Source organism: Opisthorchis viverrini, assembly GCF_000715545.1.
Source record: "Opisthorchis viverrini unplaced genomic scaffold opera_v5_108, whole genome shotgun sequence".
Lineage (NCBI taxonomy): Eukaryota > Metazoa > Platyhelminthes > Trematoda > Opisthorchiida > Opisthorchiidae > Opisthorchis > Opisthorchis viverrini.
This window is the reverse complement of record NW_008751766.1, coordinates 262533-276091: the sequence shown is the minus strand read 5'-3', so window position 1 is coordinate 276091 and position 13559 is coordinate 262533. Positions and strand designations below refer to the sequence as shown.

General features: G+C 41.0%; 1 protein-coding gene across 1 annotated transcript in view; it reads left to right on the top strand.

Moving 5' to 3' along the window:
* The window catches only part of T265_05685 (hypothetical protein), a gene marked incomplete at both ends in the record, with an annotated part of 48089 nt that overhangs the window by 19183 nt on the left and 15347 nt on the right, over window positions 1-13559 (top strand). The gene's annotated exons all lie outside the window — the stretch shown is intronic.

The following is a 13559-nucleotide window of genomic DNA, read 5'->3' as shown; positions in this document are numbered from 1 at the left end:
TTTTGTTCTAATATAATGCACATGGGAATAATTAATCCGCATGGGACTGGACTGTTAATTAGGATTAACAGAAAACCGATATTTGTACCATGTCACCAAAAAGCAGAGACATGGGCATAGAGTGAAGCGTTCAATATTAGGCATCATAGGCAAGGCTGAATGTTACGTTAAGCAAAGCGAGATAGGAAACAAACGTACCATGTCCGTCCAATAACTGACCATTATGCTTACTACAGAATTTGTTTTTATAAGTTAATCTGGTTAGTTTGGCTTTTGTTTGTGATGGCCATTCCCAAATGGCCTTTCGCAATTTGTGTAGTCCGTTTCATGTGTGAACTGGCACTTTAGTTATAAGTTTCGCTTAAAAGTTTCACATAAAATCCTCATTGTCTGGTAGAACCGCACAACATTGTATGGCGAATAAAAACGTCAGATTCTCATCTGTAGTACGGTTGAGTATTGGACTGCAACAGAGATAGTGCGCTAATCTCAAAATAAGAGTTGCTTTAAAACACAGTGGGAAAATCCTGATGGAGTCTTTCAATAGAAGCCGCTGCTTTTTTCACACAAACATGATTTCAGCAAATTTTTGAAGGACTGTACAATGGAAAGAATGGAAACCCCCAAAGAAGGAGTATTGTTCTATCGTGGAAACCACATCAAATGGTTACCTGTCTCCAAAAACTAAGGAGTTGCCTTACTTACAGGGCAAAATCTCATCAAATTTATCAAATATCCTCGTACTACCAACAGTTTGAGAATACGTCGAATGCGTGCACATATATTTATTGATTTTTTGATCTGAGGTGAGTAAACACAAACGCATTTCCTAATCAAACCAGATATGGTTAGATCGTATTTAAAAGCGATATAAAATCAGGAAATCACCCGCGATAAAGAGGAAAATAACAAGCCTTTTTTGAGGAAACCGGTTGCGGATGTTTAGGATTTATGGTGTTTTCAGAAAGTTTAATAAATGTTAGGGGCAAACTTTTATCTCCGTGATTAGTTCACTTTATGCTTGCTCTTCTTATCATACCCTTCTGATGGATATTATGTTTTACAGAGGAAAACGAAATGACATCTAAAGCAGTGTAAATATATGCAGTAGAGCGCCGGAAAAACAAGAAAGTTTCAAGTGTTGGAATATTTTAAAGCCAATTTAAATCAGTTTATGAGAAATGAGCGACATCTGCTGGGGTCACCAATTTCACAGTTAATCTTTGCGCGGATTACCCATAAAATTACGAAATGAAAAACCAATGCTATATCTTGGCCTTTCGCTTGCTCTTATGTTTTCTGGCAGTTGGGTTCCCCCGTGAGTTTTCAAATGATACTCAAGAATCACGTTGACTTCTTAAGACAGAGTCTATCAGGGTCTTCTGTGAGTGTGAAAGCAATCTGTTCATTGTTTATTACGTTCACGGGATTACCAGTAACAACAAACAAACGAATTATTCACCAGGATTCCGTAGACTTCGACTCAGGGAGATTGTTTTCGTAAAACTGGCACTCTTGATGCAAAGATACTGATGTTCCTTGCAACAAATGTAAAAAATTAGGGGACAACTGACGGATATAAAAATTTGAGTTGATTCTGAAATGCATTTTTTGGATTTGTGCTATCTTTTTGCATTGGTGTGCTTGAATAGCTCGACCACAAAGGATGGACTGAAAAGGATACTAACGGATCTTAGGGCATAACTAGATTCATTCTAACAGTTAGAGTATACAGGGTTTGTTCTTGAAGTGATACGAGCTATCTGAGAAGATCCCTCTTTTGTCCATTTACTGTAACTTGATTTCAACTTTTTCTGTGAAATCGCTGTGTCCCTTTATTGACTTTCTTCATATGTTAATGGTATCTGAAATCGGCAGATCTTCAAAGATTCTATTGTGCTCATTTTATTGATTCCTCAGCGATGCAATTTATTCTGTGAAATGTGCGGGTCCAAAACATGTGATCTAGCGCTTTCTCAGGCATGGTCACATGATACAAGAGTTCGTTTCGAAACGTTGTGGCAACTAGATGTGATTTTTGGTACGCGGCGAAAATCACAACTTGGAGGAGGCATAGTTTTAATCAGGTTTGAAAGTCATATCACTTACAGCTACAATATAACAATAATTGATGACGACTGAAAGCAAGGCATTGACTAGGTCAGTTTGGGGTAGGTTATGCATGATTCTTGAAAAAATTAGATTACGACTGAGCGTTTTCTTTAGCCCACATTGACAACTAGGTCTCAAGAACAAACGTTTTCTAGAGTGCACTACTGAGAACAAACTCGAGGTCTATGGAAATAGGCACGAAATTTTGAATTTTTCTTCTACCAAAGCGGATATGTACAAGAAGTCCATCAAATGTTAAGACAGAAGGGGAACTGTCGGATAAACGCATATTCACACAGCCATCCAGGTCTAGAATGTGATCGCTTTCATATCGTCTTTATTAGGAACCGGGATGGAATCACCCATTTTTTACGAGCATTTCATCTATAAGAATGTTGAGAGGGAAATTCGCCGGAAAACCATCGCATTCACAGTCATTGCTTTCCGGTCACGCTAATCCACGGCTTGTTCGGCAAGTCTGTATTTTTTATCTTAGCAGGTTACTGTGATTTTGCCTATTAAATTCTAAAAAATAGTTGCATCGTGATCTGATTGGCCTTTAGTCCTGACAAGTCGTATGATAGCTGCTGATTCTGGCTTCGTTCAGCCGCATAAATGTAGCTCTCTACTTCTCACAAAACGAGCACAGTACTGTTCATGCACATCTTGTCAGTATGCAGCAGTAATGGACTAGTTTCGGGAAATCATCGTTGGATTTCGGAACACAGTGCCCCCTCAGACCGATTCACAATTCAGTTCCATTGGATATGCTTTAGCAATGGACCAAGTATTAACTGCACACCAGAGGGATGGTCTCTTCTTATAGAATAGTCTTTAGTAGTCTCTTCGATAACGTTATGCTTCATTAGCTGTCAAATCAAAACGCACGTGCAAAAGTTTGCCTCTGATTTATCGACAAAAAGGATGGCCTGAAATTGTCAAATTATGCAGCGAATTAGGAGAAGTTGCTATATTTTAACCATCCACTGAGGGGGGTTGGCGGGTCCTGGGTGGTCGAGCAAACACTCGAGCAAGAAGATTCTGTTTTAAGCACACCTTAAATTTTATAGGAGGAAAAACCTGGATATAGATGACCCTGGGTAATGATTCGGTAAGACTGAAAAGTGCTCGTAGCAGGCTGAAATATATAAAGGAATTCCTAAGCAGGTTTCGCCATTTCTTGGTTTGCCTGGATGATTGATTGGACAAAATCGTGCATTTGTCTTACAAGTAAGCTTTCAAATTTGCTGCTGGGACCGTCTCGATAAGCTGTCTGCATGCATATTCTGTAGTAAGGGCGCAGCATAAAGAAAAGTAACTTAGAGGGGCTCAGTACCTTGAGATGCTTGATGTCATGTTAGTAACTGTGCCTAAAGTTTGCTTGTCCTAGCATGGAGAAAATTAGCATTCATTAGTATGCATGTATGCACAGCAAAAACGTCCAAGTTAGAGCTCACTAACATCACTCCAGAGAAATTTAAAAGCACATCGACAGATTTATATAAGCGGGTCATACAGAATTTAAATGTAAAAGCCCTCCTTGAAACCATGGTACAAAAACCGAAATGATCTAGAATACTCTGGAAGTTTTAGCCTAATATTCGGTGATCTGTGTATGTCCATAGCCCTTTAATAATCAAATTTAGTGATCAAATTTAGACAAATGCCTTAACATGAAACAGGTAGATACTTTTTGTCAGGAAGGAAAACTGTTTTCGACCCCATGGTGAATGATGGTTAATTGGCCTTAGGCAAATAACTCAAGGGCCGTTGGGAAGATTACTAGTAGACATTATACATTTGTTTGCATTCAGGTTACTCACGGGTTGATAAAGCCAGATTGCGGAACCGACCAAACAACAGTAGACGCTGTACCCACAGAATATGCAGAGTTGCCCCAAAGTGCATTAATTTGTTGGTACACTGTCACCTAACCAGAATCTCCTGCACTATACCAATGTTTTTTTCCTACGTCTCATCATTTAGATTATCATCTAAACTCGCCTGATTCCCTCGTTCCCAAGTTTTTTTGTTTTGAAAATATACCACCGCCTAAACTGGAAACCTTTGATCATCTTTTTGGGGATTTGAACTAGATGTGCTTTGGCAGATATTCAGTGTAATCTTTTTGGCGCTAAGTTGGCGACAACTTTGTTGTAATCAAACGAAATAACGTGAACAGCTTCCACGACTATTTCCACAGTTTAAATCTCTACATCAAGTTCAGCATGAAAATAGAGTTCAACTCAGGCACATCACCCTTTCTGGACTGTATAACAAATAAGATTGGTGAGGAACCAAAAACTACCATCTACCAGAAACCAACAGACATCAGCACACCCGAAGTCCGTGTACGCCGGTATTGTCTCATCGATGTTTCGTCGAGTCAGAGTGCTGTGCACAGAAGAGATAGACTAAACGGCAGCTNTTCAGTTCCATTGGATATGCTTTAGCAATGGACCAAGTATTAACTGCACACCAGAGGGATGGTCTCTTCTTATAGAATAGTCTTTAGTAGTCTCTTCGATAACGTTATGCTTCATTAGCTGTCAAATCAAAACGCACGTGCAAAAGTTTGCCTCTGATTTATCGACAAAAAGGATGGCCTGAAATTGCCAAATTATGCAGCGAATTAGGAGAAGTTGCTATATTTTAACCATCCACTGAGGGGGGTTGGCGGGTCCTGGGTGGTCGAGCAAACACTCGAGCAAGAAGATTCTGTTTTAAGCACACCTTAAATTTTATAGGAGGAAAAACCTGGATATAGATGACCCTGGGTAATGATTCGGTAAGACTGAAAAGTGCTCGTAGCAGGCTGAAATATATAAAGGAATTCCTAAGCAGGTTTCGCCATTTCTTGGTTTGCCTGGATGATTGATTGGACAAAATCGTGCATTTGTCTTACAAGTAAGCTTTCAAATTTGCTGCTGGGACCGTCTCGATAAGCTGTCTGCATGCATATTCTGTAGTAAGGGCGCAGCATAAAGAAAAGTAACTTAGAGGGGCTCAGTACCTTGAGATGCTTGATGTCATGTTAGTAACTGTGCCTAAAGTTTGCTTGTCCTAGCATGGAGAAAATTAGCATTCATTAGTATGCATGTATGCACAGCAAAAACGTCCAAGTTAGAGCTCACTAACATCACTCCAGAGAAATTTAAAAGCACATCGACAGATTTATATAAGCGGGTCATACAGAATTTAAATGTAAAAGCCCTCCTTGAAACCATGGTACAAAAACCGAAATGATCTAGAATACTCTGGAAGTTTTAGCCTAATATTCGGTGATCTGTGTATGTCCATAGCCCTTTAATAATCAAATTTAGTGATCAAATTTAGACAAATGCCTTAACATGAAACAGGTAGATACTTTTTGTCAGGAAGGAAAACTGTTTTCGACCCCATGGTGAATGATGGTTAATTGGCCTTAGGCAAATAACTCAAGGGCCGTTGGGAAGATTACTAGTAGACATTATACATTTGTTTGCATTCAGGTTACTCACGGGTTGATAAAGCCAGATTGCGGAACCGACCAAACAACAGTAGACGCTGTACCCACAGAATATGCAGAGTTGCCCCAAAGTGCATTAATTTGTTGGTACACTGTCACCTAACCAGAATCTCCTGCACTATACCAATGTTTTTTTCCTACGTCTCATCATTTAGATTATCATCTAAACTCGCCTGATTCCCTCGTTCCCAAGTTTTTTTGTTTTGAAAATATACCACCGCCTAAACTGGAAACCTTTGATCATCTTTTTGGGGATTTGAACTAGATGTGCTTTGGCAGATATTCAGTGTAATCTTTTTGGCGCTAAGTTGGCGACAACTTTGTTGTAATCAAACGAAATAACGTGAACAGCTTCCACGACTATTTCCACAGTTTAAATCTCTACATCAAGTTCAGCATGAAAATAGAGTTCAACTCAGGCACATCACCCTTTCTGGACTGTATAACAAATAAGATTGGTGAGGAACCAAAAACTACCATCTACCAGAAACCAACAGACATCAGCACACCCGAAGTCCGTGTACGCCGGTATTGTCTCATCGATGTTTCGTCGAGTCAGAGTGCTGTGCGCAGAAGAGATAGACTAAACGGCAGCTCAAATCGAGATTACCAACAGACTTCAAGAAATAAGATACCTAGTGAGTTTGATTGAGCGTCAACTGAGAAAGACAGTGGCTCCAATATTTGGACCCAGTAAGAAATGGATTGACACAGCAGTCATTCCATATAAAGCAGGAACGTCGGAGGTTATTCGAAGACTGTTGAACTTAGCCAAAATTCGAGGAGCTTTCCAGAAGGGGAAAACGCTACGCTCAGTTTTGGGGCAATTCAAAGATCCCTTGCCTGTTGAAAGGGCTAGGCATTGTGTGTATTAAACTAACTGCGACGATTGCACTAAGGTTTACATAGGACGGACTGCCAGGGAATTGCACACCAGAATTGGTGAGCATAAAAGAAGGATAAACAAACCACCAAGGGATGCAGAAAAATATCAAATGCTGGTCAAAGACTCATCGATGACTAACATGCCCTAGACACGGGATATAGAATAGACTTGGAGAATGTGGCAGCTTTAAAACGGGGACTGCGATTCACAACGCAGTGGTTGACAGCCGAAGCGGTGGAAATTACTAAGCATCACAGCGTGAATAGAATCGAGGGTGTGGAACTGGTGAGCGTACGGAAAGCGGTCTTAGATAAGCCGGGTTGACCACTGACTGTGTGGTTGTCAATCCACGTAGAATCATTAGCAAAAACTGGGGGTGGGGATGGGGGTGGAAATGCTCACTCAACCAAAGGTCAAAGCATCCCTCTTCCACAACCATCTTAGTACTATCTCATCCACACAGACGGACAGAAACAGCAAACGACGTTCAACAGGGATCATAAAATGGATTGAACCAGAAGAACTAGACCCTAGGATGGACCCAAACACATTTAGGTTTCCTCATCGGCCCAACACTTGTCCACCCACCCTAACACAAAAATCCGTCGGCCGACACCCGACAGATGTTTGGCTTGACTTAACCGATTGGTTTTCCTTCCGCCTTAAATCTCGACCAACCTCGGAACCCAGTCACTTGGCCTGACGAAGCTTTTGTGTCAAAAGCGAAACGTTCCCCAGCAATAAATCTACCGATTGTCACTAAACTCCTTCAAAAGTGCAGTTCTTTCTTTGGTTTTACATGCTACTGTACCCATTGAATTGGGCTAAACACAGATGTCATAACCTTTGAACTGATAACACTTGTTGAAACTTTTCCTCAACGAACCGTAGACTTACTTTGAATGGGGCAAAACCTCTCCAGACTTCTGCCTAAGAAAATTTCCACAGTTACAGTTCTGAGATGCGCTAGGTAAATTCATTCGCAATCGCGGATAACTTTGCTTATTTTGTTCTGAAGGAAAGATCAAATTACTAAACATTAGTTTTACAAGTGATGATTTTGCCAGCCCGGGTGAGATTCACTTGCGACACTGTGAAATAATAGGTTAATAATTCTCCGTGGGAAGGCCATCCGAAATAAGACCAACATATCTCAGCGTATTGGCGTTTGAACTTTACTATGAGAAGCCTTAGGATTGGTACGGAGCTAACTTTGTTCTCTCATAAAATACATTCCGCAGAATACACCAAAATCCATGATGACCAATTATTAACTCCGTCAATTGTGTTGATTTGTTTGGCAGAAAAACCTTTGCAATCAGCTGCTTCTCCAGTAAGGACAACAGCAAACTTTTCTTCGATTTTTTCCTTCAGTGAGTGGTATGCATATTCTATTGACTGTGTGAATTTTCCTTGGATCAACTCTAGCACTGAGATGGATAGGTAGTTAGTGGGAGCCTGAGTAATGCTTTAAAGTTGACACATTGTTTTGCTGGTTAAGTTTTTTCAGGCATCCACGTGAGCCTGGGCAACTCGGCGTGGAATGTTAGAGTTGGTATGCAGAAACTGCTGGCTAACCCCCATCTTATGCATTAATTAAAATGAAACGTTGAGAATCCATCGTTTAAAAACTTACAGGTTGCAAATTTCATCACTCATAATAAACACATTAGACAACCCTTCCCATGTATTCAGTGTGGCACACTCACTAACACTCAACTACTAATAGGTTGTTCCGGGATTTTTTAGAGTTTGCGTTCACTTGATTCCTGTTCCCTTCCTGTTCTCGCGCGATTATTCTGGTTAGTCCTTAACAAAGGCGGAAAGTAGTGAACTCGATTTCAACAGAATTGCATATCAGTGGCTATGGAGTTCGGGATTTGAACTCCGGCCATCTGATATGCAAGGCGAGCGTGTTACCTCTTTTACATCAACGCACGCTAGATGCATCTGAATTATCACGCCTGAGTTTTTAAATATATTCACTTTTGGTTGATGTGACCAGTTTTCCCGACGCCTTATAGACACCTGGCTTCGCTCCACCGAATAAGTCATTGTCGTAATCTTAAATAGACTTATATTTGCAATGTATTTGTAATGTATCGCGATAGTTCAAATATCGTAGCGACTAAAACATGAGGCAGCCTGGTGCAGCACATTCATTTGCCCGAGAACATCATAAACGAAAGATTTAGCTGGGTTCAAGGTGAGTCTCTCGAAAGAACCAAATTAGTTTGCAGGTGAGTGTATATTCGCTTAAATAGACTTATTTTCATTTGGGTGCGTGCACAACAAGCAATACTCTCACACATTGCAAACGAAACTCAAGTGTTGTGCGGTTTATATCCTCTTCTGACCCACTCTGCGAATCGAAAGCCATCGATCCACTGCCACACCGAGCCTAGCAAGATTGCAATAAACTTATCAGTTGCAGTTTCTGCTCTAAAGAGGCGTTCCCTACATCCGAGTAACATGACATCCGAGTAACAGTAACATAGTGCATTCAGATCAGTGCGAAATTATATGTAGACAACCATGAAGTATTTGGAAGTTAGTTATTCATACCCGTCATACAAAAAGATAACACAAGCAAATCACTGAAAATCAGTCGATCAACTTCTGCAGGCGAAGTTCTAACCTTCAGATGGTGATAAAATTTAAATTCGGAAGCACCGAGTTAATGGACTCAAAAGCGACCAAAAAGGAATTTTCACTAACCTTGGTAGTTTCTTAATCATCCTCTTGCTTTCCGCTGCCAGAGGCTACATGGTACAACCATGCAGTCAAAGTCAGATACCTGTGCCCTGGATGCATATCTATAGGATAGTTTCAAAAAACGTTTAGTGGTTTTGTTGGAATACTTGCTCATGAAGCAGGCCGTCGGCTGAATAAGGACCGGCTTTAGGGGAGACTTAAGGAGATTTATCAAACTGAGTTATGCTCTAATTTATTGGATGTAGATCTTTCGTTGCTCATCTTACTCACTCTCACTTTTGCTCATTTTTATTCACAAAACACGTTATTGTTAGAATACATAATTTGTGTGCTGATTTCTTGGGCTTCTTAAATAGGAGAAAATAGGGAAGAATCCATGTTTTGTGAAGGGGCTGCTTTTGTGTTTTGAAAATCGATTGCACCAGTGGTGCATACCATTATTGATCTAAAAATATTGTGAATTTCAGTCACGTGCTTAAGATCGATGAGACCTTTTGTCTGGCTTTAGCTAAGATTGAATTTATTTTGGTTGGCACGGCAGAACAGCACACGCACAAATGTGAGGCTCATGAACATTACTTGTTATGTTCAATGTGTTGACATAAGTTCTGCCGCTTACGCAACCATTTTCACTGATTTGCACGAATCACACCAGATGGCTGACTCATTAGATGTTAGGCGAAAAGCATTCATCCGAGAACACAGAATAATACAGAGGCTTTTTTTTCCTGCGGAAGCACGGCATAAAGCCATGGCCGTTTTTTCCTGCAATGATTCTGCAGGCTATGTTGGCTGAAACCTAGTTCCTAAAGTTTCGGCCGTGACCGGAAGACCGACGGGGGGCAGCCCGTCGAAGCGCGCCTTGGCTTCACACTGCAAGGAATAATGTTGGGCAACTGTCTGGAAGTAAGTTCGTGCTGAACTCTGCAGCAAGATTGCAAACGCATTAAAGTGCTTCACCTAGGCGACCAGCGAATCCTTATTTGTGGAATCAGCATCGCTGCCTTTCGCCAGGAAGGATGGGTTTGGAAAGATTCTCCTTAAAAGCCGCTTGCGTCGATGGTTTAATGCTAGCCATTATCATAAGCGAGTTACCCAACACGGGTGAAAAAAACATATATTTCCTAAATGGCCTGGTGAGTCTCCAAAGTCAGCTGCTGTGCGCGGTGTGAATCAGGTGTGAATCATCTACGCTTCATTCCCTGCGCCCTCGGGTTGATTCAGCCCCTGTAGCTAAACGGATTACACCATTGAGCCGCCGGCTCCGAGCAGGGTCCCACAAAAAAACTCTACTTTCCGTAGCCTTGTGGGTCAGAAGTTTAAGGCAGAGTCTATGGCCAGGGCCTCAAATAAAACTCCCTCTTTGTAATGTACTACTCATAAGGTTGCTGAAAATCCGTCGGCAGCCCACGACCAATTTCACCCATTTTGAGGCTCATCAGATAGGCGCAGTCCCCGGGTTTCCGTCAGCTTCATGTTTTACTTGAAACCAAGTTAGTTTGCAAATGAGCGCATATTCGCTAATTTCGTGCAATTCGGTTTCAAGTAGAACATAACGTTGACGGGAACCCGGGGACTGCGCCTACCTGATGAGCCCCAAAAAGGGCGAAACCGGTCGTGGGCTGTCGACGGATCTTCAACAGCATATTACAAAGATATACATGTATCGCGATATCTCGAATATCGTAGCGACTGAAACATGGGGCGGTCTGGTGCAGCACATTCAGTTGCCTGAGAACATCATAAACGAAATATTCAGCTGGGTTCCAGGTGAGTCTCTCGAAAAAAGCAAATTAGTTTGCAAATGAGTGTATATTCGCTGAAACTCTCTCTGTTTTTACTGACGCTGTGTCAAACTTGAGGCAGTGAATCAGATTTTGGTAAATCAACCTTCAACGTTAACCTTAGGTACGTCATTTGGTAACGAAGTTCTTGGATCACCGACGCTCCTACTATCCCTTTCTATCCTAAGAACAATTATTGCTAGATCACTTTAGTTTAAGCTATCTGGCGCATACGATTTACTCATTCCGCAGTCCAGTGACAACATGTAAAGTATTCGATGATCCAAAAGGTCGTTCTACTTAAGTTTCTCTTAGTGTCCTCGATGTGTCGAATTGGAAAGCCGTCAATTCCGGTCCAGACGTGCTCTTCTAGCTTTGATGTACGCCCCGACTCTGAAAGAGGCATATAGGTCCCAGGCATGATTATGCATCTGAAAACGCCGAGGACATCCTCAAACTTCTTACATTTCACTCAGTGTCCAGTGATCGAAAATAGAAGATTCGTATAATATATGGCGTAGAAGTTACACTGCTGCCGTTGGATCTCATACCCCTATGACAATTGTGCTTTTTTTCACTGCCGGTATGTCTCAAAGGGCTGCAATTCTGACGCTACGATGGACACTTTATTTATGCAGGGACATTTGTCAAGTAATAGCACTGGCATAGGGATCCTTGTGGGAGAGGCCAGCCCGGAGCAGATCATACCTGAGATCTATTTTGAAGCCTCCTTTAAAGAGGAGCACACCTATGTCTTAGCAAAAATTCTCTTCTCTGAAATTCTCGTGCTACGTTTCAATTCCTTTCGTAGTAAAACTGAATACCGTAAATAGATGATTAGTTTGGGTCTCTCTTGAGAATCAAGTTGATATGCAAATGAATAAATTTGTTGAAAACTGTCCATTAAGGGTTCCAGCAGAATATAATGTTGATGAGAGCCATGGGACTTTGCCTACTTGACGGTTGTGGGCTGTCGAAGAGTTTTCAGCGACCTTGTGAGAAGTTTCCCTCATGAATCCGAAGCAATATTTTGTGTTGCACACGGGTTGATTGTACGATGAACAGTTAGGTATGTTCTTTGGAATTTGAACTGACGAGCCCTCCTGTTATCGGCACACAGTACTGTATTCACTTTGGTTCCTTACAAGCTTCCCTGATCAAAGCCAGAATCCAACATCACTAAAAGGGCGCTGTCATAATTAGTTACGTCGCTTGTTCGTTTGGCCACATGTTTGTGGCATGAAGAAGAAAATGGTTTTCACATTAGACTGTGCGATTTTATAGCATCCAGGTAAACTATCATAGAGCGCTCAAAACCAGCAGTACTATGCGAATGTGGTTTTAAAACTATCGCACGATCTGCACTGGTAGAGATATCAAGTGCCACTTCTTTTTATAAACTTTAGTGAAGAGATTATCTGTTAGTATGCGCCCGAGAAATCACAAATCACAAAATCACAAAAACGTTTCCTACTTCCCGTGGGAAATTAGCAGAATTTGGCAGATGATCAACTGAAGTCCATGCGTACCGACTTAGTAGCGAGAAAACAATCAGGTAATTGGGCCGAGGTACCTGCGGGACAAAGCTGTAGACTTTGAGAATGTGTGTGCTCAAAATATATTATGTGAAATGAAGTATGGGCTCTTTGATCAGCAGTGCTTTTCTTACACTGGCAATCTACTGACTGAATTATTTCTACAACTTTCTACAATCGTTACAATTGGTTCGATCACAGATCAGACCATTATTTGATGAAATATTTTTCAGCCCTTTTAAATGTCTTGTTATTTCTAGTAGTGCCTTTTTAATAACAGGATATTTGAAATGGACTGCACTCATTCTTTGAATAGGTTTTCTTTATGTGTGAATGACAACTGCTTTTCATGCCTCAGCCAATAGGATCAAACATCGTAGTTTAGTCATTCCAGATTTCGGCACTAAATTAAGATTTATGCTCAACTTCATCCAGTCACTTTTACCAAGACCGCTAACAGCCACGTGGACTTATTCATGTCACTTATCATTTCGCAAGTTTACAAATCCCTGTTTTGCTTTCCGGTCACTGTGTTCTGGTAGGATTTCTTCTTGAAATGCTTCATTTTTATTGTCTGGTTGGTTTGTAACATTCATCGCGAAATGTGTGCAATGGTCCGAAGCGTGGCAACCAATTCCTGTGGGAAATGCTTTGATGCCACAATGAAACCAAAATAAAAGGAACAAACTGTAGTTGCACAAGTTGCACTGGGGTAGTCAGACGAATTACGTTTGCTAAAATAAAATTTTTAACTGCAATGCAATTATATCTCGCGACGGTTTCTTACAAAAACCATTTATCTTTACGAATTCAAATTGAGTATCGACACTTGTGTACACACACGTCACGATTTCTTGCTTGAGACAATACATTCTGCCCACAGCACCTCTCAGATAATATCACCATTGGATAGCCATCAGTATGAATTTTTATAATTTTGGTTTATCCCACGACCGACCAATTACAGGAACAGATCAAGGGATGTCACAAGTTCCTGTGTGAACAGGATAAATGATTCT